Genomic DNA, 21,421 nt, shown 5'->3' on the forward strand with positions numbered 1-21,421 from the left:
CAAGTCCAGGAAGTGCAGACGGTTCCATATAGAATTAAATGAAGGAGGAACATGCCTAGACACATAGTAATCAAGTTGACAAAAACTAAGAACAGAGAAAATATTAAAAGCAAGACAGGAAAAGCAACAAATAATAAACAAGGGAATCCCCATAAGACTATCACTTGCTTTTTTAGCAGAAACTGTACAGGTCAGAAGGGAGTGGCTAGATATATTTAAAGTAAAGAAAGGGAAAAACCTAAAACCAAGAATACTTTGCTCAGCATGACTCTCATTCAGAATTGATGGCAAAATCAAAAGCTTTATAGACAAACAAAAGCTAAAAGAATTCAGCACCACCAAACAAGTGTTACCACAAATGCTAAAGCAATTCTTTAAGCATAAAAGAAAAGGCCACAATTAGAAACAAGAAAATTACAAAATGGTAAAGGTCACTAATAAATGTAAACACATAGTAAAAGTAGGAAATCATCTACACACAAATATGATGCCAAAACAGTAATTGAGAGAAGAGGAAAGTACAAATGCAGGATAGTTTAAATGCATTTTAAATTAAGACACCAGCAACGTAAAATAATCATGTATACATATAGACTACTACATCAAAACCTCATGGTAATCACAAACAAAAAATCTATAATAGATAAACACACAGAAAAGGAATCCAAACACAAACTAAAGATAGTTATCAAATCACAAGAGAAGTAAACAAAAGAGAAAAGGAATTTTAAAAGTCCTATAAAATCAAAAACAACTTTAAAATGGCAATAATATATATATCAATAATTATCACAAATGTAAATAGATTAAATGCTCCAACCAAAAGACATAGGCTGGCTGAATGAATACAAAAACAAGATCCATATATATGTTATCTATAAGAGACCCACTTCAGATCTAGAGACACATACAGACTCAAAGTGAGGGGATAGAAAAAGGTATTCTATACAAAGGGAAATCAAAGGAAAGCTACAGTAGCAGTACTCCTATCAGACAAAATAGACATTAAAATAAAGACTGTTACAAGACACAAAAAAGTACATTACATAATAATCAAGGGATCAATAGAAGAAGATATAACAATTACATATGCACCCAACACAGGAGCACCTCAATATATTCAGCAAATGTAAACAGACATAAAAGGAAAATTGACAGTAATACCATAGTGGAGGACTTCAGCATTCCACTTACATCAATAGAAACATCATCCAGACAGAAAACCAATAAGGAAACACAGGTTTTAAATGACACATTAGAACAGATAGATTTAATTGATATTTATAGAGCATTCCATTCAAAATCAGAAGAATATATCTTCTTTTCAAGTGCATATGGAACATTCTCCAGAGTAGATCACCTGCTGGGCCACAAAGGAAGTCTTGGTAAATTTAAGAAAACTGAAGTCATATCAAGCATCATATCAAGCTAGTCCCATAGCACTAGAAGTAAATTACAAGAAAAAACAGCAAAAACCACAAACACATAGAGGCTAAACAATATGCTACAAACAACCAATGGACCACTGAAGAAATCAAAGAGGAAATTAAAACATACCTAGAAACATAAAAATGAAAATACAATAATCCAAAACCTGTGGGACATAGCTCAAGTAGTTCTAAGAGGGAAGTTAATAGTGACACAAGCTTAACTCAGGAAACAAGAAAAATTACAAATAACAACCTAACCTTACACTTAAGCAACTAAAGAAAGAACAAACAAAACCCAAAGTTAGTAGAAGGAAAGAAATCATAAAGTTCAGATTGGAAATAAATGATATAGAGACAAAGAAAACAATATAAAAGATTAGTGAAACTAAAGATTGTTCTTTGAAAAGATAAATAAAATTGATAAACCTTTACACAGACTCATCAAGAGGAAAAAAAGGAGATGATTCAAATCAATAAAATCAGAAATGAAAAAGGAAAAATTACAACTGACAGCACATAAATTCAAAGTATCAGAGACTACTATGAATAACTATACACCAATGAAATGGACAACCTAGAAGAAATGGACAAATTCTTAGAAAGGTACAATCAACTAAGATTAAGTCAGGAAGAAACAGAAACTATGAACAGACCAATTATATGTACTGAAATTGAACCTGTAATTTTAAAAAACTCCCAAACAAAAGGCAGGATCAGATGATTTCACAGGTGAGTTCTATTATACACTTAGAGATTAGCTAACACCTATCCTTCTGAAACTATTTCAAAAACTGCAGAGAAAGGAATACTCCCAAACTCATTCTATGGGGCCCCCATCACCCCAATACTGAAACCAAACAAAGATACCACCAAAAAAAAAAAAATTACAGATCAATATCAATGATCAACACAGACATAAGTATCCTCAATACTAACAAACCAAATCCAACAATGCCTTAGAAGGATCATATAACATGATAAAGTAGGATTCATCACAGAGATGCAAAGATTTTTTAATATCTGCAAAATCAGTGTGTGATACACCACATTAACAAGTTGAAGAATAAAAATCACATGATCTAAATAGATTCAGAAAAAGTTTTCAACAAAATTAAACATCCATTTGTGATTAAAAAAAAAAAAAAACTTCCATAAAATGAAAAGAAAATCTTCCATAAAATGGGCATAGGGAAACTACCTCAACATAATAAAGGCCATATACAACAAATCCACAGCTAATATCACACTCAATGGTGAAACACTGAAAGCATTTCCTCTAAGATCAGGAATAAGACAAAGATGTCAAGTTTTCGTCACTTTTATACAATATAGTTTTCAAAGTTCTAGCCACAACAATCTGAGAGGAAATAAAACAAACCCAAATTGGAAATCCAAGAAGTAAAACTGTCACTGTTTGCAGATGACACGACACTACACATAGAAAATATTAAAGATGTTACTAAAAAACTACTAGAACTCATCAATGAATCTGGTAAAGTTTCAGGATAAAAAATTAAAACACAGAAATCAGCTTCACTTCTATACTCTAATAATGAAACATCAGAAAGAAAAATTAAGAAAACAATCCCATTTACCACTACATCAAAAAGTATAAAATACTTGGAAATAAATCTAGCTGAGGAGGCAAAATACCTGTACTCCAAAAATTATTAGATGCTGATGAAAGAAATCAAAGACATAAATAGATCAAAAGATATAACACGGTCTTGGTTTGGAAGAATCAATACTGTCAAAATGGCAATACTATCCAAGGCAACCTACACATTTAATTCAACCCCTATCAAATTACCAATGGCATTTTTCACAGAACTAGAAAAAATTTTTTAATTTGTATGGAAACACAAAAGACCTCAAATAGCAAAAGCAATCTTGAGAAAGAAAAATAGCTGGAGGAATCAGACTCCCTGACTCCAGACTACTGTACAAACCTATAATCATGAAAGCAGTATGGTACTGGCACAAAAATAGAACTGTAGATCCATGAAACAGGATAGAAAGCCCAGAAATAAACCTACTCATCTATGGTCAATTAATCTATGACAAAGGAGGCAAGAATACAATGGAGAAAAGCATTCTTTTCAATAAGTGGTGCTGGTAAAACTGAACACCTACATATAAAAGAATGAAATTAGAACATTCCCCAACACCATACACAAAAATAAACTCAAAATGGATTAAAGACCTAAATGTAAGACCAGAGTCTAGAACTCCTAGAGGAAAATATAGGCAGAACACTCTCTGACATAAATTGCAGAAATATCTTTTTGGATCCCTCTCCTAGAGTAATGGAAATAAAAACAAAAATAAACAAGTCAAACCTAATTAAACTTAAAATAAAAGTTTTTGCCCAGCAAAGGAAGCCATCAACAATGTGAAAAGACAACCTATAGAATGGGAGAAAATATTTGCAAATGATGCGACCAACAAAGGGTCAGGCTCCAAAATATACAAACAGTTCATGCAGCTCAGTATCACAAAAACAAAAACCCAATAAGCAAAAGATCTAGACAGACGTTTCTCCAAAGAAGACATACATATGACCAAAAAAGCAAATGAAAAGCTGTTCAACATTGCTAACTATAAGAGATATGCTAATGAAAACTACAATGAGGTTATCACCTCACACTAGTCAAAATAGCCATCATCAAAAAGCCTATAAATAATAAATGCTAGAGAGGGTGTGGAGAAAAAAGAACCCTCCTACACTCTTGGTGGAAGTGTAAATTGGTGCAGCCACCATGGAGAACAGTATAGAGGTTCACCTAAGAGCTAAAAATAGAGCTATCCTATGATCCTGCAATCCAACCCCTGGGCATAATTCAAAAAGATACATGCACCCCAATGTTCACTGCAGCACTATTTACAATAGTCAGGACACGAAAGCAAACCAAATGTCCATTGACAGATCAATGAATAAAGATGTGTGTGTGTGTGTGTGTGTGTGTGTGTGTGTGTGTGTGTGTGTGTGTGTGTGTGTGTGTGTGTGTGTGTGTGTGTGTGTGTGTGTGTGTGTAATATTACTCAGCCATAAGAAAGAATGAAATAATGCCCATATGCAGCAACATGGATGTACCTAAAGAGTACCATGTACTAAGTAAAGTAAGTCAAAGACAAATATCATACAAACATCATTTCCACATGAAACCTAAAATTTAAAAAGACACAAATGATCTTATTTCCAAAAAGAAAGGCTCACAAAGAGAGCAAACAAACTTATGATTGCCAAATTGGAGAGGGGGTTCAGTTCAGTTACTCAGTCTTGTCCAACTCTTTGCGACCCCATGAACTGCAGCATGCCAGGCCTCCCTGTCCATCACCAACTCCTGGAGTCCACCCAAACCCATGTCCATCGAGTCAATGATACCATCCAACCATCTCATCCTCTGTCATCCCCTTCTCCTCCTGCCCTCAATCTTTCCCAGCATCAGGGTCTTTTCAAATGAGTCAGCTCTTCGCATCAGGTGGCCCAAGTATTGGAGTTTCAGCTTCAACATCAGCCCTTCCAGTGAACACCCAGGACTGATCTCCTTTAGGACAGACTGTTGGATCTCCTGGCAGTCCAAGGGACTCTCAAGAGTATTCTCCAACACCACAGTTCAAAAGCATCAATTCTTCTGCACTCAGCTTTGGAGAGGGGGTAGTGAAAGGGATATATTAGGAGGCGGGGTTAACAGACATACATGCTCAGTTGTGTCCGACTCTATGCGACCCCGTGGGCCAGGCTCCTCAGTCCATGAGATTCTCCAGGCAAGAATATTGGGGTGGAGTGCCATTTCCTTCTCCAACATATACACACTGTATAAAACATGTAGCCAACAAGAACCTACTGTATAGTACAGGGAACTATACTCAACACTATGTAATAACCTACCTATAAGGGGGGAAGAATCTGAAAAAGTCTATGTGTGTGGTGTACATATGTGTGTGTGTATGTGTGCTATATAATATATAAAAGTACATATACATTTCATATATGTATGAAGTAAGCAAGGAAAACATAAGAAAAATGGGACTACATCAAACTAAAAAACTTGCACTATGAAGGAAACTATCAACAAAACAAAAAAGCCACCTACTGCATTTGGGAAGATATTTGCAAATGATACATCTGATAAGGAGTTAACATCCAAAATATACAAAGAACTCTACAACTCAACATCCAAAAAAAAAAAAAAAACCCAACCCCATTAAAAAATGATCAGAAGACCCCAAGAGACACATTTCCAAAAAATACATATGGATGGCAAACTGACACATAAGAAAGATACTCAACATCACTAATCAGCAGAGTAATACAAATCAAAACTACAATGAGATGCACCCCAATGTTCATTGTAGCAATACTGACAATAGCCAAGACACAGGGAAATAACCTAAATGTTCACTGAAAAATGAATGGATAAAGAAGATGCACTATATACACACACACACACACACACACACACACACACACACACACACACACACACAGTGGAATACTACTCAGTCATAAAAAAGAATGTCATTTGCAGCAACATGGATGGATCCAGAGAGTATCATACTAACTAAAGTAAATTAGAAAAAGACAAATAACATGACACCATGTATATGTGGCATCTAAAATCTGATACAAATGAACTTATCTAAGAAATAGACTCACAGACATAAAAAACAAGTTTGTGGTTGCCAGTGGGGAGGGGAGTTGAAAAGAGATGGATTGGGAATTTGAAGTCAGCAGATGCAAGCTATTATATACACAATGGATAAACAAGATCCTACAGTATGTGTGCCGGCTAAGTCACTTGTCATGTCTGACTCTTTGTGACCCCATGGTCTGTAGCCTGCCAGGTTCCTCTGTCCACGGGATTCTCTAGGCAAGAACACTGGAATGGGTTGCCATGCCCTCCTCCAGGGGATCATCCCAACTCAGGGATCAAACCCACATTTCTTATGTCTCCTGCATTGGCAGGCATATAGAGAACTATATCCTGTGGTAAACCATAACAGAAAAGAATATAAGAAAGAATATGTGTGTGTGTGTGTGTGTGTGTGTGTGTGTGTAAAACTGGACTTTGCTCTACAGTAAAAATTACATTACAAATCAACTAAATTTTTTAAAAACTGCAATGAGATACCACTTCACACATGTCAGATGGCTATTATAAAAATGATGACACATAGGAAGTGTTGGCTAGGATGCAGAGAAGAGTTTTCTTATGCACTTTCACTATGGAAAACAATATGGAGATTCCTCAAAAAATAAAAGTAGAACTACCATATGATCCAGCAATTTCACTTTTGGGTATTTTTTCACTTTTGGATACTTTTCCAAATAAAAATACTAACTCAAGAAGACATTAAGCACCCCCATGTTCATTACAGTAGTATTTACAATAGCCAAAATATGGAAGCAAATAGCCAAGATATGAAAGCAACCTAAGCACCCACTGATAGATGAATGGATAAAGGTGTGGTGTATATAAACAATTAAATACTATTCAGCCATAAAAAAAAAATGAAATCTTGTCAATTTTGACGACATAGATGGACCGAGAGGGTATATACTAAGTGAAAGAACAGAAAGACAAATACTGCATGGTTTCACTTATATGTGGGATCTAAAAAACAAAATAAATGGATAAATATAACAAAACAGAAACACATATACAGAGAACAAACAGGTGGTTGCAGGGATGGGGCGACAAGGGGAGGGAGAATGAGTGAAATAGGGAGATTAAGAAGTATAAACTTCCAGTGACTAAACAAATGAATCATGAGAATGAGATGTACTGTGTGGGGCACATAGTAAATAATAATATCTCTGCATGGTGATAGATGGTAACTAGACTTATCATGGTGATCATTTTGTAATGTACAGAAATATTGAATCATTGTGTTGTGCACCAGGAACTACTATAGTGTTATAGGTTAATCATACCTCAAAAAACAAACAACAAACTCATAGAAAAAGAGATCAGATATGTTATTACCAGAGACAAGGGGTGGAAAGAGGGGGAAGTGGATGAAGGTGATTAAAATATACAAACTTCCAGTTAGAAGATAAGTACTAGGCATGTAAAGCACAACCATGATCAATATAACAGTAGTGCATGTTATGTACAAAAGTCGTTTAAGAGGGTAAATCCTACGAGTTCTCATCACAAGAAAAATGATTTAAGTTTATCTATATGAAATTATGGGTGTTCATTAGACCATGGACATGAACTCTGACACCTCTGCAAACACATGACAATAAGGAGAGCTTCAGAATTCATTTTCTCTAGGTTAGAAAGAGAAATGACTTGTTTGTTCCTGCTCAAAGATGTGGTGTGGCAGGATGCATTAAACACCCACAAAAGAAGAAGCTGGTCACTCATCTAGAGACCAAAAAAGAGGAACAGCAATGCTTATGGCTTAGCAGTTACAAGAAAGGAGGATGCAGAGGAATTTCATCAACACCTATTTTTCTACTATAAATTTCTATAATCTGAAACTATCAGAATTTCTCCCTGTTGTGCACCTAGATTCACAAGTTCCCATCCACTACAGCCAGGAAAAAGCCACAGGCTCAGCAGTGCTGAGGGAATAACACCCACCTCAAGGTGTCCCTGACATGTAGGGCCATCAACACTAAGACCCACTGCTTTTCCAGGGACGAGTCACTAAAATTGATGAATCCAACATGAAGATGGGGTTACTACTGCTGGGTGCTGCAAGAAGCCAGGAGAGGTCCTCCAATAAGACCCATCAATAACTCTTCTGTTCCTCTTCCCAAGCCTTTTACCAACTGCTACAAGGCTGCCTAAAACAATCCTCCCCTCCCCTCACTGTTCCCCAGCCCTAGGCAGCAGATGCCTCCAGGACAGGCCTGCTGACCAGTTACTGCTTTACCCTGCATTCCTTCATTAATAGGTTTCCCTGTTCCAGCCCTGGCCACCCATAGACTCAGGTCCTCACTGAAGCCAGAGTGATATTGATAAAAGTTAAACAGCATTATGTCACACCCCTACTTAAAACCTTTTAATCACCTCCTGTTGGCCTTAAAAAAATAAAAAGATCAAATTCCACATGATTCCGTGGCCCCTCTGCAACCTGGACCCTGCTGGTCTTTCTACTCTGATTTCTCATCAGTCTCCTTACAGTCCCCGTTCCTCCTTGCACCCCCTCATGTCTATACTACAGAAATACTCAACTCAGCTCTTTCCATCTGAGGGCCATGATTCATGTTCTTTCCTCTGTCAGTCATAATCTAATACCCATGGTGAATACTTAAATCACCTGACTAATTTGTTCCTATCTTTTCAATATCAATTCCAACTGCACTCCTAGCACTTCCTCTAGGAGTTCTCCCCTGGCCCCCCAAATCAGAGATAAGACCACTTCCTATGTGTGCCCACAGAATCAAGAACTTCCCATCTCAGAACCCCTATAATTCTAGAATTTATTTGCCTATCACATTAGCTGTTTTCCCCTTAGTCTACAAACTCCAGTGGGGCAGAGAACTGATCCGTCTGGTCCATAGTTGTATCTTCAGTATCAAATGCACAACTGGCATGCGGCAGTGCTTAATAAATATCTGCTAAATGAAAGAATGAATTTCTTAGTTTCTATGAGGAATAAAGCAAGGGCTTCCTGATACTAAACAGCATTTCCCTTTTAGCAACTCTCCTTTCGTAGACCCCAACTCCAAGTTCAAGAAAGTTTTAGATCCTCCCAAACTGGGAACCTCTGTGGCTTTCTTAGACATGCTCTCTCTCTGGCTGGTCCCTATCCTCCTGTGCAACCCCAACTCCAGCCTAGGAAGAACCTCAAAGACTGAGAAGTATTTGGTTAGCAATAGGAAGAGTGTTGCAGGCAAACTGAATAGCATGAGAAAGGAGAAGGAAATTTGCAAATCTCTGGGAGTAGAAGGGCAAGAGGAAGCAGCCTGACTCTAAAAGAAGATGCACAAAAAGGACTTTTTTTTTTTTAAGGAAAAGACTTTCTGTGAGAAAAACATGAACAAAAGTGGGTTTTTATCCATGAGGAGCTATTTTTGTTCCAACAAATATTCACAACCGATACAAAATGTCGACGGGAAAGGATGAATGGATTCAGTGGCAATGACACCTTGATCTGATGGCCCCATCTGGCCAAAGGGTTTTAAGGCTCATCAGCAAGTTAATCAACTTGTTAGGGCTTGAAAACTCTCTGGAGATTAAGTTAACATTCTGTTTTCATGAGCTCAGAGTCCCTCGAGCAGGTAAAAGGAAGAACAGTTCTTTAAGCAGGATGGCAAAAGGGACTCTCTACCCTGACAGGTGCCAATGAGAATGCAGGCAAGAAGAAAGAAATTCAATCTCTCAGGAAGTTATTAGAAGTACTGGCCACTGGCCAGCTTTTTCTTTCTTTCTCATTATTGGTTTGCTAGATTGCTTTGAGGGATTAGCACTAATAGATAGCCAGTACACAGGATGAACCTAATATATATTTGTGCAATATAAAGGTAACTAAAGAGAAAATATCCAGGTAACCCCTTCCATCTCTTATTTTAGATCTTCCTACAAGTACTTTTCATTTTAAAATCCCCAGACAATTAAACATAAAGCAAAACCATATCCTTTCTAAAATTACCTTTAAGCCTTACAATTATTCCAATGCTTTTAATTTCTCTAATACCACCTTCCAAAATATCTTTGAAATTTTTTATTTTTAATATAATGAATAAATCTTTTTTAATTTAGTCATTTTTGCCTTTGTAGAAAATATGCTCTATTTCATATTTAATGCAGAGTGATAATATAATCACTGTTGTATGAATTAAACATTTCTCTGAGGTTTGTGAAAATTGTTTCTTATTAATGATCTTATCCAAGTGTTTTTACTCTCTAAAATATGTGGTTATAACAAAAATTAAGAATTCAAGTCCACATTTTCTCCAATCCAATCTTTCTTTATAAGAGCAGCAACCCAGATATATCTAATAGAGTATTCACAGTAATATATCAGATTCTAGTGTAAATTTGAGGAAGTAAAATTTAGTCCTTTGTCTTATATTTACCAATTCACCAAAATACCCCAGCCAACACTCACTGATGTTAGAGAAAAGAAAAAGCCATCTTCTATTGAACTTTCAGATCAGTGAGGGTCTAAGGAAATACACTGGAAGAAAAAAAAAAAAAAACAGGTGATAAAGAAGGATTTGCTAAAATAAAATCTAGTTTAGGATTTTGAAATTCAACCACTCACAAGTGCTGAAGCAAACATTATTTACATAAAAACACTGTTCCTTTTTTGAAATCACCCCAAAGCAGAAGAAATGGAAGAAGGTAAGTCGCTGAATAGGTTTTATCTTACCCTTGCCTTCATCTCTTGCAAGGGGTTAAGATGGTGGTTTTCATGTGTCAAAGTCTTGGTGGATTTTTATAAGAAAGACAGGTCTGGGGAAAGTAGGAAGAGAGAAATGTAACCCAAATAATAGCCAGGCACTCTACCTATATTAATTCATTCATGTGAGTACTCTTTTGGAAAAGATTGAGAGTGATGCTTGCATGAAGAATTTGATATATTTTTTTAAATTTCAAGTTCAGGTTTTGAATCTTGGGCACAGAATGTAATTCTTCTAATAGAAAAAAAAAATGGCAAAGTCAAAAGAAAACTCCAGTTTGTTTAGGAAAAATAAGTTGATATCAGATACCTTGAGATTAAGGGCCATAAAAAGACATCCAAGTTGGAAATGCTACTCAAGCAGCTGTCTGCATAAGGGGGCACACTGGTCATATTATGATTCCTCATAGAGGTCCCTACTTTACAATGAAAATGGGTACACTAGGGTGCAGGTGACTCAACACTTTAAGTAAAGGATTAAAATGAAGTTTCTCTTTAAAGATCGGAGGCCATTTAACAATCAGGTTATTATAGTTAATTCCCCTTGCTCCAATTCCACAATCACCAAGCAACCTGCTGATAATAACTTGCTTTCCCACAGAAGTCTGCCTACAGGGAAAGAGTACACTAGCCAGGCCTGCTGAAGTGAACATTCTGGTCCTCCTGACAGTTACATTGTACATTTTCAATTAATAAATTGTGGTTCATCTGTCTAGATCATCTGTCTCCTGAGCTATATTAGTCTTCCCCAGAAATGTAGATCTGTTTTTGCTATGCTGTTGACTTATGGTCTAAAGTATATAGGACAAATGACCCACCCTGGCCATAATAAACTCACCAACAGGCCACCAAGGGCAGGGCTGGCTGATCTGCTCAAGGGGCAGCAGGATGTGGTAACTACAAGCCTGTCTTTTGAAGTCAAAGAAACTGACCTTGGATTCCTGCTTTTTCCACCAGCATTACAGAATCCAGGGCAGGTAAGCTACATAAGCCTCAGAACATACCTGGACAGGTCATTGGGAAAAGGGAGCTCATTATATAGCTATCTTGAAGGCAGTCCTCTGAACTTCTTCTGTCAAAATGTCTAAATAAACATTAGGATAAAATGAGGACGGTAAGGGTAATTCCTGTAAGACATTCTCCAGCAAAGGAGGTAACTGCAACTGGGTAATGAGGCTTTAAAGAGATGTATTCACAGTGGGGAGCCAGGGCCATAGCGATAAATTGAGGGAATAAAACCAGTGGGAAGAGAGAATGAAAATATGAGGGAGGGGGACAGCAAGACAAAGGAATCAGAGGAGACTGGAAAAGAAAGGGGAAAAGAAGGGGTGGGGCAGCTGGAGAAGGGACAGGAGGAGCAGCTGAAGCCAGGAGAGTAGGGCAGGCAGATTCCTGGCAGCTCTCCTTTCTCGCCAGAGTGCTGCCAGGGAGCACCCTCAGCCTGGCTTCATCTCAGTGTCAAGGGAGGAGCAGGGGTGTGCCCAAGGAGGATCCTCTCCAGTTCTCAGGACTCAGCAACAAGACCCCAGAGAGCTTCAAGGAGCCTGACCCCAGCCCTCACCCCTGTGAGGACTCCAGCCCCCCACCCCACGTCTGTTCTCCTGTCTCCATCTGTTCTTGCCTCCCTCTCTCCCCAGCTCTGCCTCCTCTTCCTCTTGGGAGGCACTGTCCTGCACAGAGAGACTTTCTGGAGAGCAGATCCCAATCCGAGCTCAGCCACTTTTATCTAGTGTCACTCTGACCAGGTCACTTACCCTTCCTAAGACTCACTCTCCGAATCTGTAAGACAGAAGAAATAATGCCTTCCTCCCAGGGCTGTTGCGAGAATATACAGCTCACTCCATAAAAATGTGGTCCCTCCCCCTCCTTCCTTCCTCCCCATCTGTCCTCTCTCCTCCTACTCCCTCCCCTTTTCTCTGCTTTCACTCTCTCAGTTTCCTTTCCCTGTTTCCTTCTCTTTCACTTTCTCACTAAGGCACTTGCCTTCCAACCCAACCCACCTCCTTTCTGAGGACTAATCCACCAAGAGAGGAGGGGAGGTGGGCTGAGGCTTAGGTGACTGGAAGAACCCCTCTGCTTGAGCAATAGTGGGGCCTAAGAATGGGAAGTGGGATGGCAGGATTAGGGAGTTGGTCCCTTCTTTCCTCCTCTGCTGTCCACCTTCTCTGGTCCTGCCCCTGCCCCTATTCTCCCTCTGGCCCTAGGTTCCCAGAAGCTCAAAAGCAAAGCTTCAGAGAGTCTTCCCACCTCTGGACATGGTGACCTTGCAATCATATATGCTGGCAACGCTGCCTATCAGCCCAAGAATATTCCCCCTGCTCTGGGCCTCTAAGGGATGGGGTGGGGTAAGGAGCACAGCTCTGAAACTCCAGAGAAGGGATATTTTTGGTCCAAAAGGGAAATCTCAGCCTTGGGAGGTTAGACCAATGATGGATAAAGTAAGGAATAAGCCAGGCCTCAGTCCTACACGTGTGCAGCTTTGACTGTAATGTGAGAGTAGGAGGTATAGATAATGTTCTCATCATATTTGGTGTCAGTGACAACTGCCAGCACCTATAGTGCTTGCAGAGTGAAGATACTGGGCAAAAATAAAAGTAAAAAACTTTAAGCCAGACTGTGTATGTGTTTGTCAAAGTGATGGTTAGCACAGCCAAATGTATAAACTGCCTACCAATTATATCTAATTACCATGCCTCAACAATAAAGTATTCTATTTCCCATATAATGTGTATCAGATTGATGGTGTTGTGAGTTATTATGTTGACACTGAAGTCTGTTTATATTCTGTTAGGCGTGCAGCTGTTACCCAGCCACAGAATACTAAAGTGGTAGGAACCCTGCTTCCTTTTTCCTCTTGTTTATGTCCTGCTTATTTTCCAACAGTTTCCTTCTCTCTTTCCTTTCTCATCCTTTGCTCATCTGCTCTCACTGCCTCTCTTGTGCATTTTCAAAACCCTTTACCCAAAAATAAATAAATAAATAAAACCCTTTTCCTCATCCTGCCCTTTCTCTATCAAACATGCCTCCTCCAGCTTGGTCATCTTCCTTCCCCTTCTCCATTAGCCTGGAGCCAAAGGACCAGGTTTGATCCTGTTAGCTCTCTCCTTCCAGCAAGTTCCCCTCCATTCTAAGCCCTGGTTTTCTCATCTGTAAACAGAGACAATCAGCTAACTCATGGGATCATTTAACAAACTGAGGTCATGCCTGTAAAAAAAAAAAAAATTAGCACAGTGCCTCCTGATACATAGTTTAACACTCAAGAAAGGAAAGCTATTACTTTAATTTTTCTTAAATATATCCTTCACTCTATATATGTAGAAAACCTCCTATCGAATTTGAGAGCATCTCTACTGACATTCAATCATCAAACACTTATCAGACACCTGTTCTACATCAAACTTGGGCTGGGGAGAGGAAGGCAAGGATCATTTCTTCAAAAGCCAGGAGTCTGGGGTAGATGAGATCAGAAACATAGAAAGTTCAATAGTGCAGGTCTGTGTCAGAAGAAGGGACTGAGAACTATGGAGACAGAGGGACGGGAGTCACCAAGTCTGCTTTGCAGAGTCAGCTACGATCTCACGCACAGTAACTCCCAGTCAAGTCCTGAGTTTGCTCAATAAAAGAAGGTAAGTACAGGCAAAAAGAACAGCAAGTGGAAAGACCAAATGTTGTGACAGGGAGCAGAGACAGTCACGGCAACCAGATTACAGGCAGCATGGAGGAGTGTGGTGGGTGTGGGGCTGCCAAGGTAGGTAAGAGATGGAGTCTGAATGAAGTCATCATTGTCAGCATCATCACTCCCATCCACTAAGTGCCTAGCCTCATGCTAAGCACTGATTAAATGTATCCTCTCATTTAATCCTCACCAAAATGTTAAGGGCAGGAGCTACTGTTCTCCCCTTTGATAGATGAAGTGACACAGGACATCGTTACAGTCAAGATCCTGACTGATCCTCAGGTATTGGGGAGGCAGAAGTGTTCTCTCTGCACAAAGGTATGCTTGGAATCTAGGCCCCCTTGTCCACTGTCATTGCTTCCTCGTGTCCCTCTATGTGAGAGTAAGCTGACAAGAGCTTTTAGGAAGGTTTTACTCTCACAGTCAAGAACAGGAATGGAAAGAGATGGGGAATAATGACAACAGGCAACGGAGCTGGATTCTAGAAATGTATCTGCAGTTGAAACTGACAAACATTAAAAATGGTCCATATGCTGGGGCGCAAAACAAGGAAGAATCTGGGATGACTCCTGAGTTTTTTGGCTCAGGGCAAGAGAGGATAATTAATGAAAATGACAAGCAGAGCAGTGAAAGGAGAAGGCAGAGGAGGAGGAGCAGGAATTGAGGTGCAACAATAGTCAGGTTCACTTTGAGCACACTAGGCTTGAAATGCCTCTTGATCACTGAAAATACCCTCAGCATGAAAGAGAAGAGACCGTTTTGTAGACTTGGAATTTTCAACCTATAAGGAAGCACTGAAGTCATGGGGGATGAATGATCTCATTCAGAAAGAAGAAGAATGAAGAGAAGTGAGGAGAGGCCAGCGGGTGAGGATGAGTCAGTGAGAGGATGAGGACAAGGTCCTAGAGAACACCCAACCTCAAAAGAAGGTTCAGAGAAAGATATATGGGAACAAAATGCTGTAGCTTTCCTCCTACACCCTCTTCTTCAGGGCATGCAGCACAGAGCCTGGTGCAGGGTAGGCAGGTGCTCAGCAAACTAACAGTGAAGAAGAGGAGAGAAAAGAAAAAGATAGCTTCAAATTAAGGAAGGACTGTTTCGAAAAATATAATGATCAATATTTAATGTTTATATTTAACATTTAATTAGAACTTTATTTTTCAAAATTGCCAAGAATTAAGACTTTAGGCATGCACTACAAACATGGAGCATTTTGAGCTTAGTGTTTTCCTTGACATCTCTTGAGAAATCCTGAAAGCAAATACTAGCATCTGATTCCTGTACGTGCTGTGCAAGCATCTAGTATACACAAAGAAGTTTTATTTCAAGGACAGTAGCGGTTTCTTATTTGAAACAATAGGTTAAGTTTCTTTTTCCTACTAACGAAAATTTCTAATGTATCATGTAAGAAAAAAATAAAATCCTCTGAGCACAAAAAATCCTCCAACGACACAAAAAAATCACTTGGCTCCTCATTTTTAAAAGATGCATCATGATGATGGAACAATATAAAAACACAAGACAGACAAATATAGGTCTCAAAATCCCTCTGAATTTACATTCTGCTGTAAAGGCAGGCAGGGAACAACACAGGTAAGGTGGCTGGCCTTGAACACAGGTGTTGGTAATCCCATACACGATACCATATCTCCTCACCTCCTTTCTGATAAGTTTTCAGCCCCTATTTAATGTTTCTCACTCATCTCTTTTTTCTTCAAAACAGCTCATTGTTAACTAGGGATATGAGACTCCCTCATGTCTATCAATAAAACAACTAGAAGAATCCACTTCTCTGTTCAGAGAAATTTCAGTATAGAAACATATCTACCCCTTATGCCTTAGAGGGCGAGTTTAGTGACAAACTGTTTATGTCCAAAGGAAGAATTGCTCATAAAATGAACAGTATCTTGAATAGGTGCATCAGTTATGATCCCTCTGGGGGGGGGGGAAAATCTAAAACCAACTGTGGTCAAAGGAAGTGACAAGTATCCAGAAACCAAGAAAAAATGTTGCACTGATGCCTCTCCACTAGCCATGTAATAGATGATGTTAACAGAATCAACATGTGAACTTCAAAAGCAAAAAAGAAAATTTTCCAAATCCAACTAACTTCCCCCCAAAATTATTTTTTAATGGGAGGAGAATAATAAAGACTGTTTGCTAAACTTCAACACACAGAAAATAAAAACAAAAGAGTAACCCGGAAAAGAGAAACGAAAAGCACCAAACGAGCCAGAGCTAACTCTCCTGGTCCCAGCAACCCTTGAGTGCTCCCCAGACTCACCTCAGCCTGAACCTAAGCCTCTCCCCCTAACAGGGAGATTTCCCAGCCACGCAGCAAGATCAAACAGGTACCCAGTCCGTGACCATATCAGTGAGAACAATGAGAAAAGCCAGGCTATTCTGAAAGCTCTAGTAATTACATAGAAAACAAACTGGGTCTCTAGGGGACATTCTTGAAAATCTGAGATCAACTCCCGGAAAAACACTCTTGGCCGCTTACCACTACCGGAAGCTGCTCGAGGGTAGATCACAAGTAGCATCTCATCAGAAAAGGAGGAAGGAGTTGCAGGGAAGCAGCTTCACTACCAGTGAAGAACAGAGGGAGCAAAAACCGGTCCTTGGAAACATACCAAAAGCCCAGAAGAGTTTCTCCTGGAAGAGCTGCCTGTTGCTACTCCCAGGGCAGAACTGGTTAATCTTGGAAAAACAAAAGGGAGCTCCCTAGAGGCTGGCTTCCCCAGGATGGCTTTTTCTGTGGGAATCAAGGGCTCAGAAGAACAAAAGCAGATAAGGAGAGGGGTCTCCATGGCTTCCACTTATCAAACTTTTATCAACCCTCCACTGAGGGAGATACTTAAATTTATTTGGAGTTCCTACCTGTTTTTGCCGAAGTTGAAGGAATCAGCAATGTCAATTTTTTTAAAAAAATCATTAGATGGGGACTTCAACTCTCTTATGGATGAAAGCTAAGCACACTCAAGCAACATGTAACATGCTGAGCCGAGGACTTCTTTTTTCCCCCAACATCCTTAATTTCAGCTCAGAGGAAGCAAACCATTAACCCTAAGGATGCTGAAGAACAAATGCACATGGAAACAGATTTAAACTTTTTAGTTTAGAATCACTTAGAGAGGGTTCTGGTTGTTGTGCTTTTTTTTTTTTTTTCTTAAGAATGTTCTGGTTTTTAACATGGGATTAGATAAAAACAAAATATTTTGGTCCATGTCTATTTTGAAAGGATTAGGGCTACTTTTCAGTATATCTAAAGCCATTTATGGGGTTTCCAGAAGTTGCATCAGATTTGCAGTTAAGGACTGAAACCAAATATGTTTTAATCATATCTCTCTAACCAGAGCAAGTTGATCCCCTGTGTCAACTCTCTTCTGAAACAACATGACACTGAGCCCTCAACTTTCCACTGAGAGCCAGATCAGAGAGAAGGGAGGGCCTTCCCATGCCAAGGCCCCACAGTCACAAACAAAGGAGAGCTTTCTTGAATCAATGAAAAGAGAATAAAAACCACAATCAGAGAAAACTAACCAAACTGATCACATGGACCACAGAATTATCTAACTCAATGAAACTAAGAGCCATGCCATGTAGGGCAACCCAAGATGGACAGGTCATGGTGGAGAGTTCTGACAAAATGTGGTCCACTGGAGAAGGGAATGGAAAACAACTTCAATATCTTGCCTTGAGAACCCCATCAACAGTATGAAAAGGCAAAAAGATACGACATGGAAAGATGAACTTCCTAGGTCAGTAGGTGCCCAATATGCTACTGAAGAAACAACTCCAGAAAGAATGAAGAGATGAGGCAAAAGCAAAAACAACACCCAGCTATCGATGTGCCTGGTGATGGAAGTAAAGCCCACTGCTGTAAAGAACAACACTGCAGAGGAGCCTGGAATGTTAGGTTCATGAATCAAGGTAAATTGGAAGTGGTCAAATAAGAGACGGCAAGAGTGAATATCGACATTTTAGGAATCAGTGAACTAAAATGGACTGGAATGGGTAAATTTAATTCAGATGACCATTATATCTACTACTGTGGGCAAGAATCCTGTAGAAGAAATGGAGTAGCCATCATAGTCAACAAAAGAGTCTGAAATGCAGTACTTGGGTGCAGTCTCAAAAATGACACAATGATCTCTGTTCATTTCCAAGGCAAACCATTCAATATCACAGTAATCCAAGTCTATGCCCCAACCACTAAGTCTGAAGAAACTGAAGTTGAATGGTTCTATGAAGACCTACAAGAACTTCTAGAACTAATACCCCAAAAAGATGTCCTTTTCATCACAGGGGACTGGAATGCAAAAGTAGGAAGTCCAGACATCCCTCACAGGCAACTTTGGCCTTCGAATACAAAATGAAAAAGGGCAAGGCTAACAAAGTTCTGACAAGAGAATGCACTGGTCCTAGAAAACACCCTCTTCCAACAACACAAGAGAAGACTCTACACATGGACATCACCAGATGGTCAACACTGAAATCAGACTGATTATATTCTTTGCAGTCAAAGATGGAGAAGCTCTATACAGTCAGCAAAAACAAGACCAGGAGCTGACTGTGGCTCAGATCATGAGCTCCTTATTGCAAAATTCAGACTTAAATTGAAGAAAGTAGGGAAAACCACTAGAACATTCAGGTATGACCTGAATCAAATTCCTTACAATTATACAGTGGAAATGACAAATAGATTCAAGCAATTAGATCTGATAGACAGAGTGCGTGAAGAACTATGGACAGAGTTTCATGACACTGTACAGGAGGCAATGATCAAGACCATCCCCAAGAAAAAGAAATGCAAAATGGCAAAATGGTTGTCTATAGGAGGCCTTAAAAATAGCTGAGAAAAAGAGAGAAGTAAAACGCAAAGGAGAAAAGGAAAGATATGCTCATTTGAATGCAGAGTTCCAAAGAATAACAAGGAGAGACAAGAAAACCTTCCTCAGTTATCAATGCAAAGAAATAGAGGAAAATAACAGAATGGGAAAGACTAGAGATCTCTTCAAGAAAATTAGAGATACCAAGGGAACATTTCATGCAAAGATGGGTACAATCAAGGACAGAAATGGTATGGACCTAACAGAAGCAGAAGACATTAAAAAGAGGCGGCAAGAATACACATAAGAACTATACAAAAAAGATCTTAATGACCTAGATAACCACCTAGATGGTGTGATCACTCACCTAGAGCCAGACATCCTGGCGTCTGAAGTCAAATAGGCCTTAGGAAGCATCACTACGAACATAGTGGAGGTGACGGAATTCCAGTTGAGCTATTTCAAATCCTAAAAGATGTTAGGAAAGTGCTGCACTCAATATGCCAGAAAATTTGGACAACTCAACAGTGGCCACAGGATTGGAAAAAGTCAGTTTTCATTCCAATCCTAAAAAAAGGCAATGCCAAAGAATGCTCAAACTACCACACAATTGCACTCATCTCACACGTTAGCCAAGTAATGCTCAAAATTCTCCATGCCAGGCTCCAACAGTACATGAACCAAGAACTTACAGATGTTCAAGCTGGATTTAAAAAAGGCAGAGAAGAACCAGAGATCAAATTGCCAACATCCACTGGATCATCGAAAAAGCAAGAGAGTTCCAGAAAAACATATGCTTTATTGATTATGCCAAAGCTGTTGACTGTGTGGATCACAACAAACTGTGGGAAACTCTTAAAGAGGTAGGAATACCAGACCACCTTACCTGCCTCCTGAGAAATCTGTATGCAGGTCAAGAAGCAACAGTGAGAATTGTATATGGAACAACAGACTGGTTCCAAACAGGAAAGGAGTACATCAAGGCTGTATATTGTCACCCTGCTTGTTTAACTTATACGCTGAGTACATCATGTGAAACGTCAAACGGGATGAAGCATAAGCTGGAATCAAGATTGCCAGGAGAAATATCAACAACCTCAGATATGCAGATGACACCATCCTTATGGCAGAAAGCGAAGAGGAACTGAAGAGCCTCCTGATAAATGTGAAAGAGGAGAGTGAAAAAGCTGGCTTCAAACTCAACATTCCAAAAATGAATATCATTGCATCTGGTCCCAGCACTTCATGGTGAATAGATGGGGAAACAATGGAAACAGTGACAGACTTTATTTTCTTGGGCTCCAAAATCACTGCAGATAGTGACTGCAGCCATGAAATTAAAAGACACTTGCTCCTTGGAAAAGCTATGACCAACCTAGACAGCGTATTAAAAAGCGGAGACATTACTTTGCCGACAAAGGTCCTTTTAGCCAAAGCTATTGTTTTTCCAATAGCCATGTATGGATGTGAGATTTGGATCATAAAGAAAGTTGAGTGCCAAAGAATTGATGCTTTTGAATTGCGGTGTGGGAGAAGACTCTCGAGAGTCTGTTGGACTTCAAGGAGGTAAAACCAGTCCATCCTAAAGGAGATCAGTCCTGAATATTCATTGGAAGGACTGATGCTGAAGCTGAAACTCCAATACTTTGGCCACCTGATGCGAAGAGCTGACTCACTGGAAAAGACCCTGATGCTGGGAAAGATTGAAAGCGTGAGGAGAAGGGGACGACAGAGGATGAGATGGTTGGATGGCATCACCAACTTGATGGACATGAGTTTGAGCAAGCTCAGGGAGTTGGTGATGGATAGGGAGGCCTGGCATGCTGCAGTCCATGACTCACAGAGTTGGACATGACTGAGCGACTGAACTGAACTTCTTGAATCAAGAGTGATGGCTCCCTTCCTTGCATGAGAAAAAGGACCAAGAACAGTCTATATGAAGAAGCAATCATTTCTTTTAAATATTCATAATGAAAAACTCTTTTGAATTAAAAAAAATTTAAGTATAACCTTTATACCATTTTTTACCTCTCATATTGACAACTATTACAAGTCTGGTAGTTACCTTTGTTGAAGGATATTTAAGGAAATCTACACCTTCTCCTACATTGTTAGTG

The 21,421-nt window shown here is 39.3% G+C and overlaps 1 protein-coding gene across 5 annotated transcripts in view; it reads right to left on the bottom strand.

Annotated features, from left to right (window-relative positions):
- The window catches only part of ATP8B4 (ATPase phospholipid transporting 8B4 (putative)), a 265,518-nt gene extending 248,428 nt beyond the window's left edge, over window positions 1–17,090 (bottom strand). Inside the window, exon 1 of one of the 5 annotated variants that reach the window (XM_043920126.1) lies at window positions 12,551–12,638. The gene's annotated coding sequence lies outside the window, so the exon portion shown is untranslated. Of the gene's footprint in view, window positions 1–12,550; window positions 12,657–16,756; window positions 16,906–16,975 lie in introns of those variants that run through there. The other 4 variants (XM_043920124.1, XM_043920122.1, XM_043920121.1 and 1 more) reach the window with 4 other exon arrangements.
- Window positions 17,091–21,421: the final 4,331 nt, after the last annotated feature.

This window comes from Cervus elaphus, chromosome 12 (assembly GCF_910594005.1).
Source record: "Cervus elaphus chromosome 12, mCerEla1.1, whole genome shotgun sequence".
NCBI lineage: Eukaryota > Metazoa > Chordata > Mammalia > Artiodactyla > Cervidae > Cervus > Cervus elaphus.